This window comes from Hordeum vulgare, chromosome 7H (genome assembly GCF_904849725.1).
Source record: "Hordeum vulgare subsp. vulgare chromosome 7H, MorexV3_pseudomolecules_assembly, whole genome shotgun sequence".
NCBI classification, from domain to species: domain Eukaryota; kingdom Viridiplantae; phylum Streptophyta; class Magnoliopsida; order Poales; family Poaceae; genus Hordeum; species Hordeum vulgare.
In genome coordinates, this window is record NC_058524.1 from 542,332,235 (window position 1) to 542,345,666 (window position 13,432).

Sequence of the window (13,432 nt, forward strand, 5' to 3'; positions counted from 1 at the left end):
GAGTCACACCAAGCACTTTAAGATCTTCGTGATTCTCATCAGAGAACACGCCTTTTTAAGCCATTCATGTCTAGCACGAATTTGGGCGGTTCTTTCTTTACACTCATTCATGGAAACACGCATAGCTTTCAAAGTTTCATCCATATTGATCTTGGGAGGAGCACATCACAATTTCAAAGCATCAATATCAAGAGACATTCTATCAACGGTCCTAGCCAAGTCATCAATTTTGAGCAGTTTTTTTTCTATGGACACATTGAAAATCTTTTGCGAGTTGATAAACTCTTTAATATTACTCTCTAGATCAGAGGGTAATTTATTATAATTTCCATGAGCATTGTTGTAGGAGTTGCCAAATTTACTAGAGGGATTACTAGGAAAAGGCCTAGGAATATAGTTACCTCTAAAAGCATTGTTGTGGCCAAAATTATTCCTACCAACAAAATTAACATCCAAGCTCTCATTGCTACTCTCAATCAAGGAGGACAAGGGCGTATCATTTGGATCTAAAGGAGAACCTTTACTAGCAAACAATTTCATTAACTCATCCATCTTAGCACTCAAAGAGTTAGTTTCCTCTATAGCGTGCACTTTTTTACTAGTAGGTGACCTTTCAGCGTGCCATTGAGAATAGTTTGTGATGATATTGTCTAGGATTTTTGTGGATTATCCTAATGTGATTTCCATGAAAGTTCCACCGGAGGAGGAATCAAGGATATTTCTAGAAGCAAAATTCAAACTAGCATAGAAGATTTGTATAATCATCCAAAGACTCAAGCCATGAGCGGGACAATTTCTAATCATCAATTTCATTCTCTCCCAAGATTGTGCAACATGTTCATGATCTACTTGCTTAAAATTCATGATATCATTATGGAGAGAGATAATCTTAGCCGATGGAAAATACTTGGATATATAAGCATCTTTGCACTTGTTCCAACAATCAATACTATTTTTGGGCAAAGATGAAAACCAAGTTTTTGCTCCATCTCGCAATGAGAACGGAAATAGCTTCAACTTTATCACATCATTATCCACATCTTTCTTCTTTTGCATATCGCATAACTCAATCAAGGTTTAAGATGGGATGCGGCATCTTCACTAGGAAGGCCGGAAAATTTCTCTTTCATAACAAGATTCAGCAAAGCAGCATTGATTTCATATGATTACGCACTAGTGGCACGAGCAATCGGAGTACTAATAAAATGATTATTATTAGTATTCGAGAAGTCACAAAGTTTGGTGTTTTCACTCATGGTGACTTCAGCAAGCAGACAAGCACACAAGCGAACAGAAAGCAAGCGAAAGAAAAGGGCGAACGAAAAATACAAATATTTTTGTAAATTTTTGTTTTTTAGAAGTGTTGGAGAGGAAAACGAGAGGCAAAAAAGTAAATGAAAGAGATGAGTTTGCAACAGTTACTTGGATAAGCTTCACTTAGAATAGTCCCCGGTGCCAGAAATTGACACATTGGAGGAAGACTATTCTTGACTTGATGCTCCCCGGAAACGGCGCCAGAAATTCTTCTTGCTACCTCTTGAGCTTGCGTTGGTTTTTCCCTTGAACAGGAAAGGGTGATGCAGCACAGTAGCAGTATGTATTTCCCTCAGTTTGAGAACCAAGGTATCAATCCAGTAGGAGTATCAAGGCAAGTCTCCAAAGTACCTGCGCAAAAACAGCAAACTTGCACCCAACGCTACAAAGAGGTTGTCAATCCCTTCACGATTGATTGCAAGGTGAGATCTGAAGGCAGAAAGTGCAACAAAGTAAAAGTGAAAGGCTGAAAATATGATGTGAAGTAGACCCCGGGGCCATAGTGTTCACTAGAGGCTTCTCTCATGATAGAAAATATTATGGTGGGTGAACGAATTACTGTCGAGCAATTGATAGAACCGCGCAAAGTCATGACGATATCTAAGGCAATGATCATACATATAGGCATCACGTCCGAGACAAATAGACCGATACTTTTTGCATCTACTACTATTACTCCACACATCGGCCGCTATCCAACATGCATCTAGTGTATTGAGTTCATAACAAATAGAGTAACGCCTTAAGCAAGATGACATGATGTAGAGGGATAAATTCATGCAATAGATATAAACCCCATCGTTTAACCCTTGATGGAAACAACACGATGCGTGCCTCGCTACCCCTTATGTCACTGGGTGTGGACACCGCACGGTATGAACCCAAAACCAAGCACTTCTCCCATTGCAAGAACTGCAGATCAAGTTGGCTAAATGAAACCCACAACTCGAAGAGAATTACAAGGATATGAAATCATGCATATAAGAGATCAGAAGAAACTCAAATAAGATTCATAGATAATCTGATCATAAATCCACAATTCATCGGATCTCGACAAACACACCGCAAAAGAGGATTACATCGGATAGATGTCCATGATGATCATGGAGAACTTTGTATTGAAGATCTAAGAGAGAGAAGAAGCCATCTAGCTACTAGCTATGGACCCAAAGGTGTGTGGTGAACTACTCACGCATCATCGGAGAGGCAATGGTGTTGATGAAGAAGCCCTCCGTGTCCGAATCCCCCCTCCGGCAGGGCACCAGAATGTGCCCCAGATGGGATCTTGCGGAGAGGGAAGCTTGCGGCGGCGGAAAAGTATTTTCGTGGCTCTCTCCCGTGGTTTTAGATTTTTTGGGGATTTATAGGCGGAAGAAGTAGGGCAAAGGAGCCACGGGGGGCCCACAAGCCTGCTAGGTGTGGCCCCCTAGGCCGCGGCTAGGGGGGCTTGTGGCCCTCCCCCGGGACCCTTTGCCTTGGTTCTCAAGCTCCCTGCGTATCTTCTATTTCGGAAAAAAAAAAACTTTTTGGAGGTTTTATTCCGTTTGGACTCCGTTTGATATTCTCCTCTTAAAAAGGTCAAAAACACGAAAAAAACAGGAATTGGCACTTGGCACTGAGTTAATAAGTTAGTCCCAAAAAGGATATAAAATGCATACAAAACATCTAAAGTTTGACAAGATAATAGCATGGTACCATAAAAAATTATAGATACGTTGGAGACATATCAGTGTTCTGCGCGTACCCGGCGAGCGTCAACCATCGGAGTCGTGGAGCTTGGAGGAAACCTCGACACTCCCCTACCTGGCGCGCCAAATGTCGGATTTTGGGCTCCCCAAAACCCCTAAGGATTCGAACACTGGGCGTGTTTGAATATCTCCCCTGCTTCGCCTCGCCTAATCCAGTATTCGATGGAAACGATGAAGGACTCACTCGATGGCGAGGAGAACACAGAACACAGCAGTTTACCCAGGTTCGGGCCATTGCGAAGCGTAAAACCCTACTCCTGCTTTTGGTGGATTGCCTCTCACGGAGGTGGTGGATGAGTTAGTACAGTGTTCTTGGGCCTCCGGAGGCTGAGCGACTGAGTCTGTTGTTCTGCTGTCCGAAAATGAACTCCCCAATCTCATGTATCCTACCCTGTCTATTTATAGCGGAGGCCCGGGTCCTCTTCCCTCATCGCTTCGGCAAGAAGGGATCCCACAGTGGCCAATTTTGAAGGGGAACACGGGAACATGCTCCCCTAACCAAAGATGATCTTCGCCTGCAAAGTAAGTGTCTGCGCCGTAGAGACGGACCCGTGGGTGATGTTTGCCCTACTAGTGGGAGACTGCTGCTTTATTGCACTAGAAAGGAAACCTTTGGAAGATTCCTTTGGAAACCTGTACGCTCCCGCCTCCTTTGCACTAAAGGGGAAACTATTCCGTCCTGCCATGTGCTGCTCACCTATCCTTTCTGGCATCATCCTTGACTCCTAAGGCCCGACCCTGCCTCGGAATATCCGCTCCTCCGGAGGGGTGCCGAGGAGGCCTTGTGCGGGTCTTGACGCTGCTCCTCCTCGTGAGGCTTGGCCCCTCACGAGGGCCTTTCCTTAAGCTATGTCGGGCTTGTTGGTTTGCTCTGGTGAAGCAGGCCCTCCCTGGGCCACATGCAGGCAGGTCTGGGTACCCCAATCCCAGAACACCGACAAACGAATCTTTAGAATCCCAAGTCCCTAAAACTTGTTGTACCACCTAATCTGAGTCGCCCAAACATCTGACTCGGCTGAAGTTCATTTCCTGACCAATCCTTAGCCCGTGTAAAAGGGCCTCATACTCAGCTGCATTGTTAGTACATGGAAACATAAGCCGTAAAACATAGCAGAACTTGTCACTTCGTGGAGAAGTTAACATAACCACAACCCGAGATCCTTCTAATTATGTGGACCCGTCAAAATGCAAGGTCCAATACGTATTATCTGGCATGTCTTCTCGAATTTGTAGCTCTGTCCAATCATTGATGAAATCTACCAATGCTTGGGACTTAATGGTTGGCTGAGGCATATATTTCACCTGATGTGGGCCGAGCTCGATTGCCCACTTAGCGATTCGACCAATGGCCTCTCAATTTTCTATGATATCACCGTGGGGTGCTGAATAGACCATAGTGATCGAATGCTCTTGAAAGTAGTGTTTTAACTTACGGCTTGCCATAAAGACTCCAAAGACCAGTTTTTGCCAATGTGGATATCGCTGTTTGGATGGGGTCAAGAATTCACTGATAAAATAGGCTGGCCACTGAACCGAATATTCCTTTCCTTCTTCCTTCCATTTGACAACAACCGCAACACTTGTCGCTTTTGAATTAGCAGCAATGTACACGAGCATGGGCTCTTTGAGAGTTGGGGTGGCTAAAATTGGTGGCTTGGCCAACTGCTTCTTGAAGGCTTCAAAAGCTTCGTTGGCAGCGCAAATCCAAACAAAATTGTTTGTCTTTTTCAGTAACTGATAGAGAGGCATCGCCTTCTCCCCCAGGCACCTTATAAACCGGCTCAATGCTGTGATATGGCCTGCCAGGCGTTGGACTTGGTTTATATTAGCTGGCTTACCCAGTGAATTTACCGCCTTGATCTTGTCAGGGTTAGATTCAATGCCTTGTTCAGAGACCATGAAGCCCAGCAGCTTACCTGGGGGGACCCCGAAAACACACTTCACCGAGTTAAGTTTCATCTAGTACACGCGAAGGTTATCAAACATCTCCTTGATATCGCCCAAGAGTGTCTCCTTCTTTCGAGATTTTACCATGATGTCATCAACATAAACGTGAGCATTGCGCCTGATCTACGAGTGGAGGCAATTCTTCACACATCGCTCATAAGTTGCCCCTGCGCACTTAAGCCCAAAACGCATAGAGACATAGCAGAAAGCGCCAAAGGGGGCTTTGAAAGCCATCTTCTCCTGATCCTCCTAAGCCATTTTGATTTTTTGATAGCCTGAGTATGCGTCCAGGAAGCACAAGCGCTCATAACCCGTCGTAGAGTCAATGATCTGGTCGATACATGGGAGAGCAAAAGGATCTTTGGGACAAGCTTTTTTGAGATATGTGTAATCAACACAATGTGCCAAGTGTCGTTCTTCTTCAAGACAAGCATCGGGTTAGCCGGCCATTCAGGGTGAAAAACTTCAACGAGAAACCCGGCAGCTAGGAGTCGGGCTACCTCTTCTCTGATGGCCTTACATCTCTCCTCGTTAAAGCAACGCATGTACTGGCATACTAGTTTCATCTTTCGTTCCATGTTAACATGGTGTTGATCGAGTTCCCTTGGTACTCGAGGCATGTCAGAAGGCTTCCATGCAAAGATGTCCTGATTCTCACAGATGAACTCGATGAGCGCGCTTTCCTATTTGGGGTCTAGACCGGTCCCAATGGTGAACTATTTGGATGAGTCGCCTGGAACGAAGTCAACTTGCTTGGTATCTTCGGTTGTCTTGAACTTCACAGGTTCTTCAGACTCAGTAGTTGGCTTCTTGAGAGGACTCATGTCAACCGGGTCAACATTAGCCGTGTAGAAATTTAGCTCCTCGGCGGCGCAGGGTGGCTCAGCGTAGGCAGCGTCCCCTTCGTCACACTCCCGAGCCATCTTCCTCTCACCTCTCACCGTTATAGTGTCATTAGGACCCAACATCTTGGGCTTGAGGTAGACATAACAAGGGCGAGCCATGAAAAACGCATAAGCAGGCCTTCCGAAGAGAGAGTGATAAGGGCTCTGAATCTTCACAACTTCAAAGGTTAAAGGCTCAACCATGTAGTTGTGCTCATCACCAAAGGCCACATCAATCCTAATTTGCCCAACTGGGTATACTGACTTTCTGGGGACGATGCCATGAAAAACGGTGGTTGAAGTTTCTAAGCTACTATTAGGGTGGTTCATCCGCCGAAAGGTGTCATAATACAGTATGTTCATGCTGCTTCCCCCATCCATGAGGACCTTTGTGAGGGTATAACCACCCACCTGGGGTGCCACGACCAAGGCCAGATCTCGAGGGTTGTCAATCTGAGGGAGGTGATCCTCTCGGCTCCAGGTGATCGGCTGCTCAGACCAATGGAGATACTCCGGAAACGGTGGCTCAACCATGTTGATAGCTCTCCGTCTGACTTTATTGTCCCATTTGTCGACACTGGTGGTGAATACATGGTACTGACCACTATTGACCCACAAGTGTAGGGGATCTATCGTAGTCCTTTTGATAAGTAAGAGTGTTGAACCCAACAAGGAGCAGAAGGATCTGACAAGTGGTTTTCAGCAAGGTATTCTCTGCAAGCACTGAAATTAACGGTAACAGAAAGTTGTGTGGTAAGATGATTCGTAGCAAGTAGCAAGTAACAATAGTAACAACGGTGCAGCAAAGTGGCCCAATCCCTTTTGTAGCAAGGGACAAGCCTGGGCAAACTCTTATAGGAGGTAAAGCGCTCCCGAGGACACATGGGAATTTCTGTCAAGCAAGTTTTCATCATGTTCATATGATCCGCGTTCGCTACTTTGATAGTTTGATATGTGGGTGGACCGGTGCTTGGGTGCTGCCCTTACTTGGACAAACATCCCACTTATTATTAACCCCTCTCACAAGCATCCGCAACTACGAAAGAAGAATTAAGACAAAGTCTAACCATAGCATTAAACTAGTGGATCCAAATGAGCCCCTTACGAAGGACGCATAAACTTAGGGTTTAAGCTTCTGTCACTCTAGCAACCCATCCTCTACTTACTACATCCCAATACCTTCCTCTAGGCCCAAATAATGGTGAAGTGTTATGCATTCGACGTTCACATAACACCACTACAGGAGAGACAACATACAACACATCAAAATATCGAACGAATACCAAATTCACATGACTACTTATAGCAAGACTTATCCCATGTCCTCAGGAACAAAAGTAACTACTCACAAAGCATAATTATGTTCATGACCAGAAAGATATTGAATAGCATCAAGGATCTGAACATATAATCTTCCACCGAGTAATCCAATTAGCATCAACTACAAAGAGTAATTAACACTACTAGCAACCCTACAAGTACCAATCGGAGTCGCGAGATGGAGATTGGTTACAAGAGATGAACTAGGGTTTGGAGATGAGATGGTGCTGATGAAGATGTTGATGGTGATGAGTCCCCTCCAATGAGAGGAGTGTTGGTGATGACGGTGGTGACGATTTCCCCCTCCGGGAGGGAAGTTTCCCCGGCAGGACGACCCTGCGGGAGCTCTAGATTGGTTCTGCTCAAGTTCCGCCTCGTGGCAGCGGCGATTCCTCCCGAAAGCGTCCTCCTGATTTTTTTCTGGAACGAAACCCTCCTTATAGCAAAAGAGGGGAGCCATAGGGCCAACAGGGAGCCCACAAGCCCCCTAGGCGCGGCCAGGGGGGTAGGCCGCGTCTAGCAAGCTTGTGGCCTCCTGGTGGCTCCCCTGTGGTACTTCTTCCGCCTGGTATTTTTTATAAATTCTGAAATAATTCCTCGTTGATTTTCACGGCTTTTGGAGTTGCGCAGAATAGGTATCTCAAACTTGCTCCCTTTTTAGGCTAGAATTCCAGCTGCCGGCATTCTCCCTCTTCATGTAAACCTTGCAAATTAAGAGAGAAAAGGCATAAGTATTGTACCGTGAAGTGTAATTACATCCCATAAAGCGATAAATATCAACATAAAAGCATGATGCAAAATGGACGTATCAACTCCCCCAAGCTTAGACTTCGCTTGTCGTCAAGCAGAAACCGAGATCAATAAATATGCCCACATGTTTAGAGAGAGAGGTGTCGACAAAACAAAATACGGACATGCACGCATCATGATCATAATCAGAATAGCAATATCATCATCCAATCTCTTATGCTACAGTGATAATTCCTTCACAAAGTAAATTATGGATCAAGAACCTTATTGAGAATTAACAACCAATAGCCTTTAGTCATTGAAGCAATTGCAATTTATCATAACATCGGAAAGAATCAAATAAGAGCTTGTAAAGCAAATCCACATACTCAATCATCCTTTCGTCTTCTACAATTGCTACAACTCACGTGGTACTCATGAGATCAAAGTTTCAGTCGCACACAGAGAAAGATAGGGGCTTATAGTTTCGCCTCCCAACTATTTACCTCAAGGGTAATGTCAACAATAATAATTCATGAATACTTACTTCCAAGTTGACATATGAATATAGATCTTTCCCTAGCATATGACGTTAGCCAAGATAAAGGCAAAATAAGGAATTTGTGTAGATCACCATGACTCTTTCAAGGGAAAAAAGTAAAAGGTACAAGATAGGCCCTTCGCAGAGGGAAGCAGAGGTTGTCATGCGCTTTTGGGGTTTGGATGTGTGTCTTCTTAGTGTGAAGGAACGTCACTTTATATTGCCTCCTATGATAAAGAACTTTATTATGCAGTCTGTCGCTTTTATGTCTTCCTCATCACAGGTTCGTACAAAGCTTATTTTCCACACAGTAATAGATCATACATATTTAGGGAGCAATTTTTATTTCTTGCACCGATGACAACTTACTTGAGGGGTCTTATTCAATCCATAGGTAGGTATGGTGGACTCTCATGGCAAAACTGGGTTGAAGGTTTATGGATGCACAAGTAGTATCTCTACTTAGTGCGTGAGTTTTGGCTGATATGAGGTGGAAGCAATCGTCACATGCTAAGGGATCTCTAGTCATATAATATTGTTCGGAACCAAGCAAACATAATTCATTATGTTGTCTTCCTTGTCCAACATCTACTTCTAAGCATGCAATAGTTTAGTGAGTGTTCACAATCATAGACGGTGTCAAAGATGATATATTTGTATGTGAACCTCTCCTACTTTATTACTTCCTATTAATTGAAACAATGACCAAGGTCTACGTTTGTCCACCCACAACAAGTTTCAATCAACATTCTTTTTATATGTGGAGCCATCACTTCCCATAAGATCATTACATGATCTTTCATGCTTTTGTTCTTTTATCATTCTTTTCTTTAGATCATGGCATGAAGCAAGGCCCTTAACTAAAACACTCTTTACTATATGACTCATGAACTCGAATACATCGGGGGTGACACAAAGCAAAACTCAAGCCTAAAACACTAAGAACTTCATTCTACTAGAGAAAGATAAAACCAAAAAGGATCGAACTAAGAAAAGGTAAAGGCAAAAGATGTGATGGTGATACGATACCGGGGCAATTCCCCCAAGCTTGGCACAAGCCAAGGGGATTGCCCATACCCGTGCTTAGTTGTCTTCCTTTGGAGGTGATGGTGGTGGAGCTGTCTTGTCTTTTGATTCCAAGAGGGCCATCAATCTTTGATTTATACCTTGGAGCTCTATGATATGTTTCTCTAGCAAAACAACTTCACGAGTCAGATAAGTATTATGAACACGAGTTATTTCAAATAACCTCAAGAGCCTGATCAAGGATGGAGGTAAAAGGTGGAGGTAGGGTTGAAGAAAATCCTCTTCCTCAGCTTCTTCCTTGTTGAGCACAGATTGCCCTTCGTCCAACGCCGGATTCTTCTCCTTACTTTTGCCCTTAGTTTCTTTAGTTAGCCTTTCCTTTGCCTCCATGACCTCCATTCTTTTTAGATCAGCATTTACTTCTTCATAGACTTGAGGGAGATCGTTCTCCCCTACAGATTCCTGAGACGACATCTTGCTCTAAATTTGCGGCAGAAACAGGCTCGAAACGAAAACGGAGGATAATTGCGTGATACGAGGGCCAGACCTTTCGGAATAATATATAATGTTTTTTCCCGACCAGAAGGAGTACTCCGCAGGAAAACGGAGTCCGGGAGGCACACGAGGTGGTCACAAGCCCCCCAGGCGCGGCCAGGGGTGGCCCGCGCCTGGCAGGCTTGTCGCCTCCTCGTGCGCTTTCTGGACTACTTTAAAATTTTCTATTTTTCTAAAAATTCCAAAATGGAGGAAAATTCCTACTGGAAAAGTTTTGGAGTCGGTTTACTTACCAAATCACATACCTCTTTGTTTTCGAAGTCTGAAACAGGCTGATAACTATCCCTTATGTACTCCTCCGGAGTTATGGTATTGATGATATTGCTTTCAACATTTATGGGAGTACCTGAGATATAATGCTTGATTCTTTGCCCATTTACCACTCTCGCAAAATAACCTTCCGTGTTGTTGATCTTGATGGCACCGGAACGATATACTTCCTCAACAATGTAAGGACCTTCCCATTTAGAGAGAAGCTTGCCTGCAAAAAATCTTAAACGAGAATTATATAGCAAGACATAATCACCTACATTGAACTCACGTTTTTGTATCCTTTTATCATGCTACCTCATGACCTTTTATTTGAACAACTTGGCATTTTCATATGCCTGAGCTCTCCATTCATCAAGCAAGCTAATATCAAATAACCTCTTCTCACTAGCAAGTTCGAAATCAAAGTTGAGCTCTTTGATTGCCCAATAAGCCTTATGCTCTAGCTCAAGAGGTAAATGACATGCTTGAACATAAACCATTTTGTATGGAGACATGCCCATGGGATTCTTATAAGCAGTTCTATAAGCCCACAGTGCATCATCGAGTTTCTTAGACCAATTCTTTCTGGACCTATTAACAGTCTTTTGCAAAATTAGTTTAATCTCTCTATTACTTAGCTCTACTTGACCACTGGACTGAGGGTGATATGGAGATGCAATTCTATGGTTGACATCATACTTAGCAAGCGTTTTACGGAAAGCACCATGAATAAAATGTGAACCACCATCAGTCATTAGATATCTAGGGACTCCAAATCTAGGGAAAATAACTTCTTTAAGCATCCTGATAGAAGTGTTGTGATCAGCACTACTAGTTGGGATAGCTTCTACCCACTTAGTAACGTAATCAACAGCAACTAGGATATGAGTATACCCGTTGGATTTTGGAAAAGGTCCCATATATTCAAAGCCCCAAACATCAAATGGTTCAATGACAAGTGAATAATTCATAGGCATTTCCTGACATTTACTGATATTACCTATTCTTTGACATTCGTCACAAGACAAGACAAACTTATGGGCATCCTTGAAGAGAGTAGGCCAATAGAAACCTGATTGCAATACCTTGTGTGCAGTTCTATCTCCCGCATGGTGTCCTCCGTAATCCTCGGAGTGACACTTCTGTAGGATATGTCCCTGTTCATGTTCGGTTACGCAACGTCTAATAACACCATCTACTCCTTCCTTATAAAGGTGAGGATCATTCCAAAAGTAATGTCTCAAATCAAAGAAGAATTTCTTCTTTTGCTGGTATGTGAAACTAGGTAGTATATATTTGGCAACGATATAATTTGCACAATCAGCATACCACGGTGTACTACGTGAACTATTGATGACATTCAATTGCTCACCAGGAAAGCTATCATCAATAGGTTGTGGGTCATCAAGAACATTCTCCAACCTAGACAAGTTATCTGCTACGGGGTTCTCAGCAACCTTCCTGTCGACAACATGCAAATCAAATTCTTGTAGCAAGAGAACCCATCTGATAAGTCTAGCTTTAGCGTATTTCTTTTCCATGAGGTATTTAATAGCCGCATGATCAGTGTGAATAGTGACTTTGGAATCAACTATGTAAGATCTGAACTTTTCACATGCAAACACGACTACTAAAAATTCCTTTTCAGTAGTAGCATAGTTTCTTTGGGCACTGTCTAGAGTTTTACTAGCATAGTGAATAACATTCAATTTCTTATGAACGCTTTGTCCTAGGACAGCACCAACAGCATAATCACTAGCATCACACATGATTTCAAAGGGTAAGTTGCAATCAGATGGTTGAACATTAGGCGCAGTTATCAAGGCCTTTTTAAGTATTTCAAAGGCTTCCTCACAATCATCGTCAAAAACAAAAGAAATATCCTTTTGCAAGAGATTGGTAAGAGGCCTAGAAATCTTAGAGAAGTCCTTAATGAACCTTCTATAGAAACCAGCATGACCAAGGAAACTTCTTATACCTTTGATATCTGTAGGGCATGGCATTTTTTTCGATCGCATCAACCTTAGCCTTATCGACTTCAATACCTCTTTCAGAAATTTGATGTCCTAAGACGATGCCTTCATTAACCATAAAGTGGCACTTCTCCCAATTCAAGACAAGGTTGGTATCTTTACACCTCTGCAAGACTCGATCAAGGTTGCTGAGGCAATCATCAAAACAAGACTCGTAAACGGAGAAGTCATCCATGAAAACGTCAACAATCTTTTCACAAAAGTCGGATAATATAGCCATCATACATCTTTGAAAGGTAGCAGGTGCATTACATAAGCCAAAAGGCATACGTCTGTAAGCAAAGGTACCAAAATGGCAGGTGAAAGTGGTTTTCTCCTGATCATATTGTGCAACTGGTATTTGGGAGAAACCAGAATAACCATCTAGAAAGCATAAGTGTGTATGTTTAGACAGTCTTTCTAGCATTTGGTCGATAAAAGGCAAAGGGTAATGATCTTTCCTAGTGGCCTTATTCAATTTCCTAAAATCAATCACCATCATATAGCCAGTAATAATCCTCTGTGGGATCAATTCATCCTTATCATTAGGGACAACGGTAATACCTCCCTTCTTAGGGACGCAATGCACCGGACTCACCCCAATCACTATGAGCAACAGGATAGATAATACCTGCTTCCAGGAGATTTAGTATTTCTTTTCTCACTACCTCTTTCATCTTAGGATTTAATCTCCGTTGATGATCGACAACTGGTTTGGAATCAGGATCAATTTTAATCTTGTACTGGCATAGAGTGGGACTAATGCCCTTAAGATCATCAAGAGTATATCCAATAGCAGCACGGTGCTTCCTCTGAGTTTTTAGTAACTTCTTTTCTTCATGCTCTGAGAGGCTAGCAATAATAATAACAGGATATATCTCTTTTTCATCGAGATAAGCATACTTAAGAGTATTAGGCAACTGTTTGAGCTCGAACACATGATCACCCTTTGGTGGGGGTGGATCTCCGAGCAGTTCAACAAGCAAATTATTCTTAAGGGTAGGATATTGTTCAAAGATAACTCTATCTATCTCATCCCTTTCATCCATATGCATATCATTTTCATGCTCAAGCAAGTATTGCTCTAAAGGATCAGTAGGAGGC